The sequence below is a fragment of the Tenrec ecaudatus genome, chromosome 16 (assembly GCF_050624435.1).
Source record: "Tenrec ecaudatus isolate mTenEca1 chromosome 16, mTenEca1.hap1, whole genome shotgun sequence".
Taxonomy (NCBI): Eukaryota; Metazoa; Chordata; class Mammalia; order Afrosoricida; family Tenrecidae; genus Tenrec; species Tenrec ecaudatus.
In genome coordinates this window covers 52,226,377-52,246,276 of record NC_134545.1, presented here as the reverse complement: position 1 = coordinate 52,246,276, position 19,900 = coordinate 52,226,377, and the positions used below count along the sequence as shown (strand labels likewise).

Genomic DNA, 19,900 nt, shown 5'->3' with positions numbered 1-19,900 from the left:
TTAATTTTTTTTGGGGGGATGATACAATTGTGGATCATTGATTGTGGGGGAGAAGCAAACAAAGGGCAAAAAGAAGGACTATTTTGGGCCCTTAAGAATCTTATGCCTCCAAGACTCGCCACAATACGAGCTCAATGATTTGGCATCAGGTTCCTCTAGAAATGGGAGTGATGAAAGTTAACAGTGCCCACCTTAAACGGGTGGTTGGGGTGGGGGTGGGGTGTGCAAATCAAGACCCTAAGATGCTTTTGAAAGCACCTGGTGTGGCACCAAGCTATTCTTCAATAAGTATTTTTAAGTCAATACTGCCGAATTTATACAAATAGAAAACTAAAACGATGCAGGTCTCAGGAAGGTGAACTGCCTGCTGTGCCCTTGAATATTTGTTAATTGAGGCCAAGGCTTATAAAACCTTCCAGCTCATTACAGGGAGATGAGCCATCTCTAGATCAAGGTAAGGAGGAGTCACATTTCCATCCTCACACACGTCCCAGGTTAACACTCAAGGGTCCCGAACAGAGGGCAGAAGGGGGCAGCCATGCTGGCCTTACAGGAGGAATGTCCACTAGGGAAGCTCTTACGGCCCTCGTTGACCACGTCCCTGTCCCCTGTGCACATCAGGTTGGGATGGGCCTGTCCGTCAGGGAAACATCGGTAGAAGAAATCTGGGCGTGGCCTCCCCACTATTAGTTTTATTGTGCTGGTAAAGACACCATTCAGAGCCAGGGCAAGGCTGGCAGCCAGGCAGGCCTGTTTGCTGTCGGTTGTGTCTGCCTTTTTGAGACACTTGGCCAGGAGGATCAAGGACAGAGGAGAAAGAAACGCGATGGCAAACATGGGCTTGGCGGGGAAATACTGGGCCTCCACATACGGGTTCCGGTAGAGCCACATCTCCTCGGGCTGGATCAGCCTGTGGAAGGGCGTGAGCAGCTCGGTCCACAGTAAGGCCGCAAACAGTGCGACCTGCAGGCCCACTTCAGCCCCCAAATCCGCCGCCTTCCCCATCTCAAGAGAGAGTTTTATATAAAAGTTAAATGTGCATCAAGAAAACATCCCAACCTAGTGCTGCCCAAGCCCACAAGGCTAACATTAACACATTAATCATCACCATATGCTGGACATATGAATGTCCAACACCAATCCACAAAGTCCTCCTCCATCTCACAAAACAGACGCAATGATGCCAAGTGCAGGAGGAAAGCCGAGTCAGTGAATGTGTAAGCATCTCAGAGCTGGCGGTGGTCTCCACATGGGCGCTCCAGCACCCAGGCAGCATCAGTGTAGGTCCATGTGGCTTCTCCTCAGGGATGTCTTGCAGGAAGTGAGCCTTGCCAGCTAAAGCAGGGAACTGGCCAAGGCAGCTGCACCTTGGTCTGACTGTCAGAAAGCAAGAGACCCGAAAACTCAAAAGGCGAGGCACATGGAGCCATTTATTCCTCCAGCCTTCCATTAACTCCACATGTGTTTATTGGTCAGGTTGGCACAATAAACTAACTACCTCAGTCAGTACCAGGTTATTTTGACTACTGTGGTCTTGTAGTAGTTTTGAGATCTGGTAGTGTGAGGCGTCCTACTTTCTTATTCTTAGGGAGTTCCTTGTGTATCCTGGGTCTCTTCCCTCTCTTGATGAAGTTAATGATTGGTTTCTCTTTAAAGAATGAGGGTGGCATTGGGATTTGAATTGCCTTGCATTTATAGATTGCTTTGAGTAGTACTGACATTTTCATATTAAGCTTTCCTATCCAGGAGTATGGTATATGCTTCCATTTGTGTGGGGCTCTTGGTTTCTTGTAATAGTGTTCTGCAGTTTTCTTTGTGCAAGTCTTTTGTTTCTCTTGTTAGATTTTTTCCTAAGTATTTCATGTTTATTTATTTACTTTTGTTTGTTTATTTTCTTGAAGTTAGCAATCCAACTCGTAACCACTATGCCACCAGGGCTCCCTTGTTTATTTTCTTGCTGTAGTGGTTGAATTCTTTTTTATGCAAATGTTTTTTAAAAATTATTAAAAGATCCCTCCAGCTTCCTTAGCCCTCAAACCTAAACAGTGTTCTGAGTGACTTAAAGAAAAAAGGAGGAGAGTGAAACTGAAATGGACTTGGAGTCTTGCAACAAACAAGTTCACTTCAAACAATAACACACACAAATTATTAAAAGATCATTTTATTAGGGCTCTTACAACTCTTTTTTTTAAATCTTTTTATTGGGGCTCATAAAGCTCTTATCACAGTCTGTACATACATCAATTGAGCAAAGCACCCTTATACATTCGTTGCACTCGTCATTCTCATAATTCACCTTCCACTTGGGTTCCTGGAATCAGCTCGGTTTCCCTTTTTCCACCTTCCCCCTCCCTCCCCGCTCCCCCCCTGGTCCCTTGATAGTTTATAAATAATTTTTATATCTTATCTTACACTCCCCAGCGTCTCCCCTCACCTGCCTCCCCATTGCTCATCTCCCAGAGAGGAGGTTACACATAGATCTCTGAGATTGGTTCTCCCTTTCTACACCCCCTTCCCTCCTGGTGTCGCCACTCCCACCGCTGGTGTTGAGGGGTTCGTCTGTCCTAGATTCCCTGCGTTTCCAGATCCCTACTGCACCGCCGTACATCCTCTGGTATAACCAGTTCCGCAAGGTAGAATTGGGGTCATGATAATTGGGAGGGGAGGAAGCGTTCAGGAACTAGAGGAAGGTTTTTAGTTTCATTGTTGCTACACTGAACCCTGAGTGACTCATCTCCTCCCCACTACCCCTCTGGAAGGGATGTCCAGCTGTCTACAGATGGGCATTGAGTCCCCATCATGTACTCCCCCTCTCTCATGGTGATGTGATTCTCACCACCACTCCACCTTTGTTGTTGGAGACCTGGTCTCCTCTGCCCTTCACGATCACCTATGTTGGTGTGCTGCTTCTGGGTGGGCTTGGTTGCTTCTGGGCTAAATGGCCGCTTGTTTGCTTTCAAGCCTTTAACGCCCCAGACGCTATATCTCTCAGTAGCCGGGCACCATCAGCCTTCTTCACCACACTTGTTTATGCACACTTTCGTCTTCAGCGATTATGTGAGGAAGGTGATCACACAATGATTGTTTTTGTTCCTTGGTGTCTGCTACATGGTCCATTCAACACCTTGTATTCGCTTAGGACGTGTGCTTCTTCTCTGTGGGCTTTGTTGCTTCTTTCTAGATGGCCGCTTATTTGCCTTCAAGCCTTTAAGACCCCAGACGCTATATCTTTTTGATAGCCAGGCACCATAAGCTTTCTTCACCACGTTTGCTTACACACACGTCTGTCTTCAGTGATCATGTCAGGAAGGTGGGTATCCTGCAATGACTGTTTAGCAGGGCGAGGTGCTATTGTATTGGGGGATTATGCATGAGGAGGCCCAATGTCCATCTGCTACCCTACTACTGAACCTATAAATATATGCACATAAGTCTATTTCCCCCATAATCATAAATATATTTACATATGTACATGTCTGTATTTAGGCTTCTCTGTATGCACTTTGCCTCCTACTCCTTTCCTCTATTTCCTTTCGCTTTCCTCCCGTCCCATTACCATGTTTAGCCTTCATTCTGGTTTCAGTAATTCCTCTCAGTTACCTTGCTCTTGGTCACTCCCTACCAGTCCTCCCATCCCCTCCCTCCACTGGTTTTGAACCACTCGCTGTTCCCTTGTCCCTGTGTTGGGCGACACCTACTCCCTTCCCCTACCTCCCACGCTCTCATGTCCCTCCAGGACCGTTGGTCCTGTTGTTTTCTTCTCTCATTATTTGTCCAGCCTATCTTGTCTACGTGGACCTGCTGATATAGTAATATGTGCATACTAATGCAGATGACTTTGATAGCGCCCAAGTGGCACATAAGAACATGGCTTTGACCGAAGCAACATCGACACGCTGATAAGCAGAAAAGCCACTAACATACAAAATTTACAAGGTAAAAGACAAAACAAATTAAAAAAAACAAAAGACAAAACAAAAAGATAGCAAATATTAAAAGAAAAATTGCTAGTAGTTCAAGGTCAGTTCGTTGGCCTTTAGGAGTGTTTTCTAGATGTAGCTTGTGAGGTGCCACGTCCTGGCCCGGAAGTCCATCCTTTATACTCCCTCGGGATCCCTTTGCTCTGCTTCCTCCACTGCTCCATTGCACGCCCCCAGTGTTTGCCTCAGTGTGGTGGGGTCAGCTCAGTCACACATCCCACACTGTGTCTCAGGTGCTGTCCCGTGTAGGGCCATGTGTTGGTGCAGGATGTCGTATCTCGTAGTGTGGTCAGCTGAATGGTCCTCTCTGTATGACGGGCCCTTCTAGCTGGTCTATCGACTTTGGGCTTGGTGGACCCAGGTGTACTTCACTACGTCCTTTCTCCTTCTTTTGTTTCAGCTTCCTTCTGGATGTGGTGTGGTGGGTCAGTTCCTTTCCCACTCCAGACAATCTATTTTTGTTTTCTGTGGTATTCCCTTCAAGTGTGGGGGTCGGCCTAATTCTGGTTTGGGCCAGCGTGTCGTCCAGCCTCTTTGTGTAGACCTCTGTACTTTGCGTTGCCCTCCTTGTTTGGTGTGTCGTGGTGGGGTCCGTATGCATGTTCCAGATCTGTGGGGACACAACTGATACTCTCCCCCGGGTGGGTTAGTACCCTGTTCCCCACCCCCCAATACCATTCACTCGGATTCTCCCCCTACCGGTTCTCCCTCTCCCTGCCTCACTACTCCTTTATGCTGGGCTCTCATGTACCTCCCTAGGTATGGCTGCCCTCCCTCCAACTATCTGTGCTTCCTCCGTTTATTGTGGGATGGATGTTTATTCTTCTATTTCTGTCATGCTGACTGTACTTACCTCAGGGGACTCATGTTGTACCTGTCCCTTTGGGTCTGGCTTACCTCGCTTAACATAATTCCTTCCAGCTCTTCCCATGAAATAACATGTTTCATGTGCTCATCGTTGCTTTTCAGTGCTGCATAGTACTCCATTGTGTGTATGTGCCAAAGTTTGCTAATCCACTAGTCTATCGATGGAAGCTTAGGCTGTTTCCAAGTCTTTGCGATTCTGAATTGTGCCACAATAAACATTGGAGCACATATGACTGGTCGTGTTTTATTTGCTTCTTCAATTGGGTATATGCCCAGTAGAGGGATGGCTGGGTCATAAGGTAGATCAATTTCCATTTTCTTAAGTATCGCCAGATTGCTTTCCACAGTGGCTGTACAAATCTACATGACCACCAGCAGTGGAGGAGGGTTCCTACTTCACCACAGCCCCTCCAACACTTGTTGCTCTCTGATTTACTGATCTGGGCTAGCCTCAGGGGTGTTAGGTGGTATCTCATGGTTGTTTTGATTTGCATTTCTCTTATGGCAAGGGACTTCGAGCACTTTCTCATATGTTTATTGGCCATGTGGATCTCCTCTCTAGTGAAAGTTCTTCTCAATTCTTTTACCCACTTCCTAAGGAGGTTAACTGTTTTCCTCTTTTTGCAGGTCACGATGGTGTTGTAGATTTTAGTAATGAGCCCTTTGTCTGATGTGTCGTTACTGAAAATCTTCTCCCAGTCTGTGGGTTGCCTTGTCACCCTCTTGGTGAAGTCTTTCGAGGTGCACAGGTGTTTTATTCTTATTAGATCCCATTTGTCGATTTCCAGTTCACCTGTGTGTGTACCCTTCCCTGTTGCAGTGAGCCTATGTGCTCCCTGGGCCAGTGCTCTGAGATTAGTCCCTATTCCTTCCTTAATGGTCCTGATGGTTTCGGTTTGACTTCTAGATCTGTGATCCACCTTGAGTGCATTCTTGTGCATGGGGTGAGGTAAACGTCTTGTTTCATCTTTCTACATGTGGATATCCATTGTTTCCAGTACCACTTATTAAAGAGGGCATCTGCTTCCCACTTGATGTTTTTGGGACCCTTGTCGAAGATCAGTTGTCTATATGCTGATGATTTTACTCCTGGGCTTTCTATTCTTTTCCACTGGTCTGAGTGTCTATCATTGTGCCAGTACCATGCTGTTTTGACCACTGCAGCTGTGTAGTAGGCATTTAAAATCAAGTAGGGCGAGTCCTCCAATTGTGTCCTTCTTCTTGAGGAGTTCTCTGATAATTCTGGGTCTCTTCCCTCTCCATGTGAAGTTGGTGGTCAGTTTTTCCAATTCTTTGAAGAAGGTTGATGGTAATTGGATTGGTATAGCATTGAACTTGTAGAGTACTTTAGGAAGAACTGTCATCTTTACTATGTTCAACCTACCTAACCATGAGCAGGGGAGGGTCATCCATTTGTGGAGGTCACTTTTGGTTTCCTGTAATAGGGTTTTATAATTATGCTTATAAAGGTCTTTAGTGTTTTTTGTTAAATATATTCCTAGGTATTTCAGTTTGTTCTTGGCTACTGTGAAGGGTACTTCCCTCTTAATCGCCTCTTCCATGGCCCTGTCTGATGTGTATAGAAACCCTACCGACTTCTGTTTATTGATCTTGTATCCTGCTACTCTTCGGCATTCCTCTATTGCTGTAAGTACTCCAACTGTGGAGTTTTGGGGGTCTTCAATGTATAGGATCATGTCATCTGCAAATAGCGATAGTTTCACCTCCTCCTCTCCCAAATGGATCCCTTTGATGTCCTTCCGCTGTCTTATGTTGTTAGCCAGAACCTCCAAAACGATATTGAATAGAAGAGGGCACAGGGGGCATCCTTGTCTTGTACCCTTTTTCAGTGGGATTGTTCTTGTCTTTTCTCCATTGACTATGATGTTGGCTGTTGGTCTTTCATAGATAGCTTGTGTGAGCTTGAGGAACTTACCTTCCAATCCTATCTTCACGAATGTTTTGATTAGGAATGGGTGCTGGATGTTGTCAAATGCTTTTTCTGCGTCTATGGATATTATCATATGGTTTTTATCCTTTTTCTTCTCGATGTGGTGTATGATATTGATGGATTTTCGGATGTTAAACCATCCTTGCATCCCTGGGATGAATCCTACCTGGTCATGGTGGATATGTTTTATATATCTTTGTATTCTATTGGCCAATATTTTGTTATGGATTTTTGCATCTATGATCATTAGAGATATTGGTCTATAATTCTCAACACCTGTGGGGTCTTTGCCCCGTTTGGGTATCAAAGTAATGCTGGCTTTGTAAAATGAGTTTGGGATCTTGCCTTTCATTTCTATGTTATGGAATACTTTGTGGAGGATCGGTGTCAACTCTTCCCTGAATGTTTGGTAAAATTCTGCGGTGTAGCCATCTGGCCCTAGGGCCTTTTTCCTTGGTAGGTTTTTGATGACACTCTCTATTTCTTCCTTCGCTATGGGTTTGTTGAGGTTCTTGATCTCTGTCTCAGATAGTGTAGGAAGAGATTGTTTTTCTAAATATTTATCCATGGCTTCCAGGTTTCTGAATTCATTAGAATACAAACCTTCATAGTACTTTGTGATTATCCTTTTTATCTCATTGGGTCTGTTGTTATTGCCCCCGATTCATCCCTCATCCGGCTATTGATGTTTGCTCCTTTCTATCTTTGGTAAGCTTTACCAGAGGAGTGTCAATTTTATTAATCTGTTCATAAAACCAGCTTCTAGTTGCCTTAATCCTTTGCATTGTTCTTTTGTCTTCCCACTGGTTTAACTCCACCCTGATTTTTATTATTTCTTTTCTCTTGCTATTGGAGGGGTTGTTCTGTTGACTGTTCTAGTTGTTGAAGGTTTTGTGCTAACGTTTCTGTCATGCGCCGTTCTTCTTTTTTCATATATACATTCAATGATATCAAGCTACCTCTGATAACTGCCTTTGCAGTGTCCCATAAGTTTTTATATGTTGTATGTTCGTTCTCATTAGTTTCTAGAAACTTCCTAATATCCTCTCTGATCTGGACCTGAACCCATTCATGTCGCAGGAGATCGTTGTTTATTCTCCAACTGGTTGCCCTTGCTTTTCTGGGTGCCCTCTTATTAATCTCCAGCTTTATGGCATGGTGGCCTGAGAAAGACGTCTGGATAATATCTATGTGTTTGAATTTACTCAGGCTGGCCTTGTGTCCCAGCATGTGATCTATTCTTGAAAAAGATCCATGTGGATTGGAGAAGAATGTGAAACCTTTTGCTTTTGGATGAAAGGCTCTATAGATGTCTATCAAGCCCTGTTGCCTAATTACATTGTTTAGCTCTCTGGCCTCTTTGCTGAGCTTCTTTCCCTGTGACCTGTCTTTCTCTGATAGTGGAGTGTTGAAGTCCCCCACTATTATTGTTGTTTCCGTGATTTCTTCTGTCATTGTTTAATAGTTTGATGAAATTTGCCACGCCATTCTTAGGTGCGAAAATATTCAGTATGCTAAGTGCTTCCTGGTTTACTGAGCCTTTGAGCATTATGTAGTGTCCCTCTTTGTCTCTTTTTATGTTTTGGATCTTGAAGTCCATTTTGTCGGAGATTAAGATAGCCACTCCTGCCTTCTTGGCGTTACCATTTGCTTGGTAAACTTTCTGCCAGCCCTTTATTCTTAGCATATGCTTGTCTGCTCGCTTAAGATGTGTCTCTTGCAGGCAGCAGATTGATGGATTATGTTTTCTAATCCAGTCCTCCAGCCTCTTTCTTTTAATGTACGAATTGAGCCCATTGGTATTCAGAGTAATTATTACTATCTCTGGCTTCATAGTTGCAATATCCTGTTTTGTGTTTTGGGTCTTTACCTATCTCCCTTCATATCAGTGTGCTGCGTTTGAGTGGAGGGTCTCTGTCATGTCCTCTTTTCCATTTGAGACCCTGTTGTCCTGGTACTTGTTGCTGGCATGTTGGCTTCTAGATGGAGATGGGCTATATGGTGGTCTCCTGATGGTTCTACTTGGAGCTTGATCTTCTGGCCATAGTGAGTCAGCCAGTATGTTCCTCAGGGTCGGGTGACTTGCAGCATATTTTTTGAGTTCTTCCTTGTCCTGGAAGACCCTTATCTTATCCTCTATCTTAATGGATAACTTGGCAGGGTATAGGATTCTGGGGGAGGCATTTTTATCTTTCAGTTTTTGGAAGATGTTGCTCCATTCTCTCCTCCTCTTCATGGTTTCTGCAGATAAGTCTGAGCATATTCTTACCTGCGCTCCTTTGTATGTGACAGTCTTCCTTTCTCTTGCTGCTCGTAAAATTTTCTCTTTTTTCTCTAAGTTGGATATTTTTACTATTATATGTCTTGACGTGTTCTTCTTGGTGTTTAGCTTGGCCGGAGTCCTCTCTGCTTCCTGTATGAGAGTCGGATTCTCCTTTGTTAGGTTGGGGAAATTTTCTTCGAGAAATTCCTTTGCTATCTTGGCTGTCGATTTGTGTGTTATGTTGTGTTCCGGTAGACCGATTATTCGAATATTATTCCTCTTCATAGCATTAGTCATTGATCTCAGGCTGCCTTCTGTTTCTTTAATTTTCTTATCTGATTGTTTTTCTCGCTTGCTTCGTTCGGTTTGAGTGTCCTCGAGTTCACTGATACAGTTCTCAGCCTCCTCAAGCCTAGATGTAGGTTCTGTGACCTTTTGTGTGGCCTCTGCTACCTCCTCTGTTAGTTTCTGCAGTTCTCTTTGGTGGGTAGAATTCATCCCCTGTATTGTGGACTTCATCCCCTCTATTGTGCATGTCATTCCCTCTATCATTGCATCCTTATTCTGGGTTGCTTCTCTTAGCTCCTGTATTACTGCAAGCAGAGTTCTGAAGATTTCCTTTTGTGGCTGATCTATATCTGTTTCTTCTATGAGTGACGTTAGGTCTGTTAAAGTGCCTCGTTTCTCTGATTTTTTGGTTGGGAGTGATGTGGTCTGTTGATTTTTCCTTGATCTTTTCATAGGCCCCATGCTTCTGGGAGACAGGAGTAACCTTATATAGGTTGTTGTTAAGGATTCTTTCAGGCGATTGCCTATGACCTACTGTAAGGGTGGTTCAGACTGCTGTGTAGACCGAGTTCCCTGTCGTGTTGGTGACCCCCAGTGCCGAGATGTTTCAGCAGCTGCAGTGGGGGTTGGAGCCTCAGTGAGTGCCCTCTGGCTGCTTTGACCAGGTCTGACAGGGTACCCTTAGCAGCCCCCTTTATGGGGAGGGGGGGTTAGTAATAAAAAGGATTTAAAAGGTTAACAATTTAAAAATAGTTTTTAACATGGGCAGAGGAACAAAAAATTGGAGAGAGAGGGAGGAGAATCTACAATAGAAGAGGGACAAACTGTGATACTAGTAGAGGTAGAAGGAGAAGAAAAAAAGAGATAGAAGGAGAATCTATAGAAAAGGGGCAGAAGAGAAGTACTAGCATAAATGAAAAAGTAGGAAGGAAGGAGAGAGAATACAGCACAGAAAGTGAAAGAAAGGGAAGAAGAAAGAAAAAACAAAAAATTCCTACCCCCAACTACCATGATCCGAATTCTACCTTGCAGGCCTGGATAGGACAGAGGCTGTACACTGGTACATATGAGGGCTGGAGGTACAGGGAATCCAGGGTGGATGATACCTTCAGGACCAAGGGTGTGAGGGATGATGCTGGGAGAGTGGAGGGTGAGTGGGTTGGAAAGGGGGAACTGATTACAAGGATCCACATGTGACCTCTTCCCTGGGAGAGGGACAGCAGAGAAGGGGGGAAGGGAGACTCCGGATAGGGCAAGATATGACAAAATAACGAGGTATAAATTACCAAGGGCACATGAGGGAGGGGGGAAAGGGGAGGGAGGGGAAAAAAAGAGGACCTGATGCAAGGGGCTTAAGTGGAGAGCAAATGCCTTGAGAATGATTGGGGCAGGGAATGTATGGATGTGCTTTATACAATTGATGTATGTATATGTATGGATGGTGATAAGAGTTGTATGAGTCCCTAATAAAATGTAAAAAAAGAAAAAAATGATTAGGGAAAAGACTGTACAGATGTGCTTTATACAATTGATGTATGTATATGTATGAACTGTGATAAGAATTGTATGAGCCCCTAATAAATTGTTAAAATTAAAAACAAAAAAACAACAAAGAAAAACCTATGCTAGATGGAGGGTGTATAGATGTGTACATCTGAAAATCTCCCGCTTTCCCTCTAAGCGCTGGTGATGCCTAATAGAGTGCAGAGGTGGGTGAGTTCGTGTTGTCCCAAGATATGTTGCTGACCTATGTGTTGGTGGGAATGCTCTTCAGCTCAGCAAGCCCTCCCAGGTCCGGCCACTCCCCACTGGCGGTCCTCGTGCTCTAGCTGGGAAGTGCTAGGGCAGCTAAGGGTACTGTGTGGAGGCACAGGCCACCATGTCCGTCTCCTGTGGTGGCTGGGGAGGGCGGCGGCAGGCTTAGGGGCTGGCACTGGGGACCCCACAGGGCCCTTAGGTGGTGAGAGCCGGCTGGAGCGCACCGACGGCTCCGCAGGGACTGCAAAGCCGAGTCCCAGGCTCTGCGGCAGGCGGAATGTTTTATCTGCCCGGGCTGTGAGTGGGCACGGGAAGGCCCCTCGGACAGCCGCGTGGACAGCGGTGTGAAACTGCAGAGGGCAATGGCGCCAGTCCTCCGCCCAGGCTCAGAGCTCAGAGCTGCGTGGACAGCTGCGGCTTGGCGCAAAACCGCAGGGGACAATGGTGTCAGTCCTACGCCCAGGCTCAGAGCTGCGTGGACAGCTGCGGCTTGGCGCAAAACTGTAGGGAGCAATGGCGCCAACAGCAGCGGCTTGGCGTGAAAATGCAGGGGGCAATGGTGCCTGTCCTCTGCCCAGGCTCAGAGCTCAGAGCCGTGGCTGCTGGGGTCCCCACAGCACCCTGGGGAAGGCACCCACTCTAGTGCCTGGTGCCGGGAGGGGCCCTCCACGGGCAGACTCAGTAGCACCGGCCACGGTGCTCCGTGGAACCGCAGGGTTGGGGACAGGCGCAGGTTGGGCTATGGCTCCCGCCGGCGGGAAGTGCTCAGCGCAGGGTCCTGGCCGGGAGTGGAGCTGTTGCTAGGCTGCCGGGGGTGGACGGGGGTGGGCGGCCGGCACATGGAGGGCTGGTGGAGAGGTCCCCGGCAGCGGTGTGGGTGGATGGTCCCCCGTGGGGGTCGCCAGACAACTCGCGGGTCTGCTACCTGGAGCTTGGATGAATGGAGGGAGGGACGCAGGCCCAAGGGCAGATCGCTTCCTTGAGGGGACAGGGGAACCACGGGAAAAGGAAGCTTCCCTCTTAGTGGGGATCCGCGAGTGGGCCGCTGGTGTAGGGGAGCGTGACCTACTGCGCTGGTCTAGGGAGGGCAGGCAAGCGACTCTGGGCTGGGGTCCGGTCTGGGGATGGAGCTTAGGCTAGTCGCCAGTGAGATGGTGGCAGCTTAGTGACCAGAGATGTCCCACACGTCCGGTCCTGTTTCACCTAGACCCCTGCTCAGGACAAATGCGTGGGGTGGGACTGGGGTGCTGGCCCAGGGGGATATTTCACTCACCAGACTCCTACCATTCAGCTACCTGGACACCAAATCCACTTTGTTTGGAGGAGCTCTTAGAGTATGCGGGTGTCCAGGTTGGCCATCTTCCTCTTCTCACAACTCTTATTACAATCCATACATCAATTGTATCAGGCATATTTGTACATATGTTGCCTTCTTTCTTTTATAGACATTTACTTTCTAATGAGTCCCTGGTATCAGCTGCTCTTTTTTCAGTCCCCTCCCGCAAACCCTCATGACCTCTTGATAGATTATAGATTATTTTTATTTCATATCTCACATCAATTGCTGTCTCCCTTCCCCCATGTTTTCTGTTGTTCTTTCTTCTTCAGGGGAGTATGTGGTTATGGGTTAATCATTGTGATTGGCTCCTCTTTCCTCCCTCCCTCTTCCCCACATCCCCCTACCTTTCTGGTATCGCTATTTCCATTCCTGTTTCTGGATTCTGTATGCTGTGAGCTCTGATCTCTTATCTATACCTGTATACATGCTTTGGTCTAGTCTGAAAGTATTTAGTATTTTGTGTGATGATTGCAAATGATATTTTTGTTAGTCTGGGTTGACTAGAGAAAGAAATCCAGAGATATTCATATATGTGCAAGATAAAGCTTTATATGGAAGAGTAATTGTTTATTAAGAAAGCATCCCCACCCAATCAAGACCATGCCTGATATTAGGCCCCGACTCCGATAATAGTCCATAGATTCCTCTTCAGACTCACGCAGCATTTGCAATGATTCCCTGTGCAGGAAGATCACGGGCCAGTGGGTGGATCAATGGCAGTGAAAGCACCTCAGCCCTGGCACAGGTATCTACGAGGTTCCTCCAGTTCTCCTCACGGCTTGTCAACAGGAGGGTGAAAGCAGAGAGAGAGGGAGACTCACTGCTTCTGATGGCAGAATCCAGACAGAAGTTCCTGGAATTCTCATGAGAAGGTCACACCTGCAAGGAAGCATCACCAGGCTGTGACCTGATTGACAGGCTAGCATCCACTCCCTCACTCTTAATACCCTCAAATTGACAGGAGATTATGTAACTACCATATTATTATTTTTCTTGTTGCCTTTTCCGAGTTTTCTTCATTAGTAAACAGAAATCTGACTGATGATTTTTGCTTGTTAATCTCGTATCCTACAGATTTCCAAATCTTTCCATTGTTTCCAAGAATCGTTGTTGTTCAGTCTTTGGAGTTTTCTACATATAAAACCATGTCATCTACCAATAGTGAGAATTCTGCTTCTTTGCTCATTTGGGTTCCTTTGATTCCTTTTGTTGTCTAACGGCTCTGCCTAAGGCTTCCAGGACTCTGTTGAGTAAGAGTAGTACTAGGGGAATCCTTTTCTGGTTCCCGCTTATGGGGGAAATGCTCTAAGTATTTTCCCATTGAGCGAGATGTTGATCATTGACTATTCATATGTCGCCTTTATTGTATTGTGAAATTTCCCTTTTGTGCCTATTTTGTTGAGTGAGTATTAGATATTCTTAAATGACTCTTCTACAATGATGGATATGATCAAGTTGTTTCCTTTTTTTTGTAATGGATTACATTGATTACTTTTCTAATGTTGAACCATCCTTGTGTACTTGGTATAAATTCTACGTCTTTTTTTAGTGTTTTATTAGTGGCTCATACAAATCTTATCACAATCCATACATACATCAATTGTGTAAAGCACATCTGTACATTCATTGCCCTCATTGTTTTCAAATGATCTGCTCTCCACTTAAGCCCTTGGCATCAAGTCCTCTTTTTTTCTCCTCCCTCCCTGTATCCCCCTCCCTCATGAGTCCTTGATAATTTATAAATTATTGTTTTTGTCATATCTTGCCCTGTCCAACATCTCCCTTCTCCCCCTTTTCTTTTGTCTATTCTCCAGGGAGAAGGTCACATGTAGATCCTTGTAATCGGTTCCCTCTTTCCAACTCACTCTCCCTCTACCCTCCCATTATTGCCACTCACACCCCTGGTCCTGAATTCCCTGTGCCTGGATTCCACCCTGGATTCCCTGTGCCTCCAGCTCCTATCTGCACCAGTGTACATCCTCTACTCCATTCAGACTTGCAAGGTAGAATTCAGATCATGAGAGGGGGTGGTGGTGGAGAGGAAGCATTTAGGAACTAGAGGAAAGCTGTATTCTTCATCGGTGCTACATTGCACCCTGACTGACTCATCTCCTCCGCTAGACCCTTCTGCAAGGGGATAGATATCCAGTGGCCTACAAATGGGCTTTGGGTCTCCACTCTGCACTCCACACTCTTCATTCACTATGGTCAGACATCTTTGTTCTGATGATGCCTTATACCTTATCCCTTCGACACCTGATGATCGCACAAACTGGTGTGCTTCTTCCATGTGGGCTTTGTTGCTTCTGAACTAGATGGCTGCTTGTTTACCTTCAAGCCTTTAAGACCCCAGACACTATCTCTTTTGATAGCTGGGCACCATCAGCTTTCTTCGCCACATTTGCTTATGCACCTGTTTGTCCTCAGCGATCACATCATGGAGGTGTGCAGCCAATGATATGATTTATTGTTCTTTGATGCCTGATAACTGATCCCTTTGGAACCACGTGATCACACAGGCTGGTGTGCTTCTTCCATGTGGGCTTTGTTGCTTCTGAGCAAGATGGCCGCTTGTTTATCTTCAAGCCTTTAAGACCCCAGATGCTATATCTTTTGATAGCCAGGCACTATCAGCTTTCTTCACCACATTTGCTTATTCACCCGCTTTGTCTTCAGCAGTTGTGTCGGGAGGGTGAGCATAATTGAATGCTAATTTAATAGAAGAAAGTATTTCTGCATTGAGGGAGTACTTGAGTGGAGGCCCAATGTCTTTCTGCCACTTAATATTAAACCTATAAATATAGGTACATAGATCTATTTCCCCATCCATATATATATATGCATTTGTACAAGTATTGATCTAGACCTCTATAAATGCCCTTTGCCTCCCAGCCCTTTCCTCTGTTTCCCTTGACTTTCCTCCTATGCCACTATCATGCTCCGTCCCCACCTGGGTTTCAACAATACCACTTCATTACATTACCCTTGATCATGCACTACCAGGCCTGCCACACCCACCTCTCCACCAATTTGGATAACTTGTTATTCCCTTGTCCTTGTGTGTGTTTAAAACCACTTCCTTACCCCCCCCCCACCCCCTATCCCATTTCCCCAAGGACTGTCAGTCCCGTTGTTTTTCCTCCAGCTTGTTGATCCAGCCTATCTTATTCAGACAGACCTGCGGCAATAATAACATGCACAAAAACAAGACAGAGCAAAACCAAGCAACAATATACAACAAAACAACAACAAACCACGGACAAAGAACAAAACAAATCAAGAAGAAAAGCTTGTAGTTAGTTCAAGGATCGTTTGTTGGCCTTTAGGAGTGTTTTGCAGTCCAGTCAGTTGGGGCACCACGCCCTGATCCCAAAGTCCACTTTCAGCATTCCCTGCTGTGATAGTTTATTGTGCCAGCCTGGCTGATAAACAAAAGTAGGATTAACTGAAGGGCAGATGGATGGGTGGCTCGGTGAGCCCCGCCTTGCTTGTTCTGCGCCTCAGTTTAAAGGGGTACACTACCTGTGGGATGCCTAACCTGTGGACTGTGTCACTGTAAGTTGAGATCCCTTTAAGCCCACACCATTGGAGTGTTCATCTCTGGAACTAGGGACCAAGAATTGATGACAGTTGGGGACCTGCCTTGCTGTTTGCTGCCTGGATATATATAGCCCAGCTCTCTCTACTGAAAGTGAACTGGCAACTGGCAGCTCTCAAGCCTTAAAGGACTGCTAGTGTCTCACTGCTTTATAATTGAACTGCTAATTTCTTGTATTATCTATCTGTATATAATTTGACGGTTCATTTCTTGTATTTTATATATCTATCTTTATAAATATATTTTTATATAATGACTAGCAATCTGGTTTGTCGCTCTAGAGAAACCTGTCCAACCCACCTGGGGACCTTACCGCTCCATTCCCTTGCTGTTCCGCCTCTCTCCCCCAGTGCTTTGCCTTGGTGTGGTGGGATCAGGTCAGGTGTAATTCCCACACTGTGTCTCAGGTACTGTCCCCTGCAGGGCCATGGGTCATGTCTCATAGTGGGACTGGCCATGTGGTCCTCTGTGTGGACTGGCTGCTCTAATTGGGGTCTTCATCTTCAGGGTCTGGCGGGCCAGGATGTTCTCCATTCTCTCCTACTTCCCCTTCATCTGCTCCCGTGTGCTCTGACCAGATATGTCCCTCTCCCGGAGCTGCAGATTCAGTGCCGTCCTTTGAAATAAATTCTTCTGGGGAGAGGGGTAAGCATCCACTTAGGATTTGGTACTGGGGCCACCCCCACCCCCCCTCCACAGACCTCTCCACTGGTTCCCTACTCCACGCTGGAATGCTGCATTCACACCTTTTGGCACTGGGTTGAAGTCTGGTCCCTCTTTCCCTGTGGAGATATAAACAATATCCTCCCCTTGGGTAGGTTAGTGCCCCATGCCCCTGCTACCCATTTCTTCCTTATTTTCATCCTGGTTTTTTTTTTTCCTTTCCCCACCTCCTCCCCAGTTGTCTACCATGTGCATCCCTGGATTTGGTCTGGTCCCTGCCATACTACACGCTTCTCACCCCAAGAATGTTTGTATACAGTAGCTTTTCCCCTATGCCCCTTTTGCATTTTTTTAATGCTTACCTCAGCAGGCTCATGTTGTACTTGTCCTTTTGTGCCTGACTTACTTTGCTTAGCATGATTTCCTTCAGTTCTTCCCATGCCGCTATGTGCTTCATACGTTCATCACTGCTTTTTTGCAATGCGTAGTACTCCATTGTATATATATACCACAGTTTTTTAATCCAATTGTCATTTGATGGAAATTTGGGTTGCTTCCAACTCCTTGCAATTGTGAACTGTGCCGCAATGAACATTGGAGCACAGATGTCTGGCCTTGGTTTGTTTCTTGCCTCTTCTGGGTATATGCCTAGTAGGGGGATTGCTGGGTCATATGGTAACTCTATTTTCATCTGTTTTAGATATTGCCAGATCGATTTCCATAGTGGTCGTACATACTTACAAGTCCACCAGCAGTGGATGAGTTCCTGTCTCTCTACATCCCCTCCAACACTTGTTGCTTTCTGATTTTTTTGAATTGAGCTACCTTTGAGGGTGTTGGGTGGTACCTCATTGTTGCTTTAATTTGCATTTCTCTTATGGCTAAATATTGGGAACATTTTCTCATATGTTTGTTGGCCATTCGGATTTCTGCCCCTGTGAAACATCTGTTCAACTCCGTTGCCCACCTCTCAAGTGGGGAATTAATTTTTTTCTTTTTGGAAGCTAGCAGAGGATTGTAGATTTTAGTAATAAGGCCTTTGTCTGACATGTCATTGCTAAAGATGTTTTCCCAGTCTGTGTACTCTTATTACTCTCTTGGTGAATTCTTTCGATGTGCACAAGTGTTTTATCTTCAGTATATCCTATTTGTCAATTTGTGCCTCCTCTGTGTTTGTGTCCTTCCCTATTTCTGATAGCACAGCTATTCCCTGTGCCAAAATTCTCAAGTTGGTCCCAATTCCCTCATTGATGGCCCTAATAGTTACCCCCAAACTCGTTCTATGAAGCTAGTATAACTCTGATACCTAAAGCGGGCAAAGATCTCACAAGAATTGAGAACTATAGACCAATATCCCTCATGAACATTGATGCAAAAATCCTTAACAAAATACTAGCTAATAGAATACAAAAGCATATGAAAATAATTCACCCTGACCAAGTGAGATTCATACCAGGGATGTACGGATGGTCCAACATATGAAAGACCATCAGTATTATTTGCCATATTGTCAGGAAAAATGATAAGAACCACATGATAATATTGATAGATGAGGAAAAACCATTTGACAACATCCAACACACATTCTTGATGAAGACACTCAAGAAGATAGGAATAGGAGGAAAATTCCTCAACATTATACAAGCTATATAAGAAAAACCAAAAGCCTACATGTTAGTTAATGGAGAAAAGACTAAAACAAATCCGCTGTAAAAGGGGACCAGACAAAGATGCTCCCTTTCTCCACTCCTTTTTAACATTGTACTGGAGGTCCCAGCTAATAACATAAGACAAAGAAAAGACATCAATGGTATTCATTTGAGGAAGAGGCAAACTTATTAGTATTTGCAGATGATATGATTCTATACATTGAAATTCCCCTAAACTCCACAAGTGGAGTGTTGGAAGCAATAGAGGAATATGGAAGAGTAGCAGGATACCAGATCAAAAATCATAAGTCTATCGGTCTGTTATACACATCAGACAAGATCACAGAATAGACAACTAAAAAGGTAGTACCCTTTATAATAGCCAGGCACAAGTAGAAATATCTAGGGATTTACCTGACTAAATAAAAGAAAGATTTTTATGAGGAAAATTATAAAACACTACTACAAGAAACCGAGAGTGAATATGGCACAAACCTACCTAAGGGGAGGGTATTGTTTATATCTCCACAGGGAAAGAGTGTCCAGACTTAAATTCAGTGTTGCGGGATGCAAATGCAATGTGACGACATGGAGAGAGGAGCCAGTGGAAGGACCTGAGGACTCAGTTCCAATCCCAGCTATGTGGACAACTGCCCCTCCCCCCAGAAGAATTTACTTTACAGGACAGCACTGAAGCTGCATCTCAGGGAGAGGGACATGTCTTATCAGAGCACATGGGAGAAACTGAATGGGGAGGAAGAGAGAGTGGAGTACATCCTGGCCCGCCAAGCCTGGAGGACGATATCCCCACTCCAAACAGCCAGTGCACCAAGTGGACCATAATGGCTGAACCCACTATGAGACACAACGTCCCTCACTGACTCATGGCCCTATGGGGGACAACACTGAAACTCAGTGTCAGAATTGGCCCATCTGACCCCACCACACCGAGGCAAAACACTAGGGGCATTCGGCAGAGCAACGGGGGAACAGAGCAGGGAGCTCCTGAGGGAGTGCAAAAGATAGACTTTGGGGTCAGAGCATAGTACCCCATAAGACTTGACTGGAGGACATGCCTAGAGGTCTAAAAACAGACCTTGTGAGGGAGCAGGGAGTAGGGAGTAGGGGTCAAAAATGATGCAAGGGGCTTAAGTGGAGAGCAAATGTTTTGAGAATGATGAGGGCAACGATTGTTCAAATGTGCTTTATACAATTGATGTATGTATGGATTGTGATAAGAGTTGTATGAGACCCCTCCACCCCCGAAAAAAATTTAAAAAACAAACAAACCATAACACAGTCCACAAAGACAATGTTTTGCCTCCTACTTTGGTGAGTATCAACTGGATCTTAAAGGCTTGCGTGTGGCCATTTCAATGCAACTATTGGTCTCTTCCCATCCGAAACCAAGAAAAGTAAAGACAAAGACATGTGGGAAAATTAGTCCCAAGACTTCAATGGACTCCGGGAACCTCAGACTCCCCACCCTGAGACCAGAAGTAGATGGTGCCTGTCTGCGATAGGGGATCACAATGGAGAGTCCT

The 19,900-nt window shown here is 45.5% G+C and overlaps 1 pseudogene; it reads right to left on the bottom strand.

Annotated features, from left to right (window-relative positions):
- Positions 1-203: 203 nt before the first annotated feature.
- LOC142429191 (phospholipid phosphatase 5 pseudogene) lies at positions 204-1,005 on the bottom strand (annotated as a pseudogene).
- Between the last annotated feature and the right edge of the window lie 18,895 nt (positions 1,006-19,900).